We start from the raw sequence: 775 nt of genomic DNA, 5'->3' as shown, positions 1-775 counted from the left end.
TATATACATGACTAGAACAGATTACGAGCATGAGCAGCATGCTCAACACCAGGATATCACATCTAACACAATGCTTACTAATCCATTGCCTATTATTTAACAAAGAGTTTATGGGTATGATTCAATTATGAGTAGTCCCTTTCTAAGCAAGATTTTGATTTAGGGAGTAACGGTCTTATCACCAAGTATCGCAAGAGCATGCGGTCAAAGGACAAGCCCCTATTTACTAGCCATGCATAGTTGATGAGAAAGCTGGGTGGTCGAGTAAACGCAAGAATGGAGGTTGGTGCCGTACCGGGCATAGCAAAAGTATTGAGACCACTACGCAAGATGCACATCAGGGACTCCTGATTGATCTGGATGATGTAATACATGTTATATTTTATTGAAGCAGGGTAAGATAAAGTATGTTGGTAGTTATTTATGAATATGGCCTCCATTGGCCTCGAGGACATTCTCCAGGCGGCGGCGGAAGGACTTACACACGTTGATGACGTGGCTCTTCCTCATGGTCATCCAGTACTGGTTGACAGAGTTCTTGAGGTCCTCTATATTGCTGTGGCGGGTTCTACAGGCCTTGGACTCTACATGCCACCAAATGCTGAAGTCCAGTGGGTTGAGGTCGGGGCTCTGGAATGGCCAGAAATCCTTGGGCCAAAACTTCATGTTCTCGGCCATCCAGGCCTGCACCTTGTTGGCCGTGTGGGCCGGCGCCCCATCCTGCTGGAACACATACGAGGCCTTGCCAGACTTCTTCCAGATCTTCAGCACCTAT

This window comes from Tigriopus californicus, chromosome 3 (genome assembly GCF_007210705.1).
Source record: "Tigriopus californicus strain San Diego chromosome 3, Tcal_SD_v2.1, whole genome shotgun sequence".
Lineage (NCBI taxonomy): Eukaryota > Metazoa > Arthropoda > Copepoda > Harpacticoida > Harpacticidae > Tigriopus > Tigriopus californicus.
The sequence above is the reverse complement of the archived record's forward strand: the minus strand, read 5'-3'. Positions refer to the sequence as shown.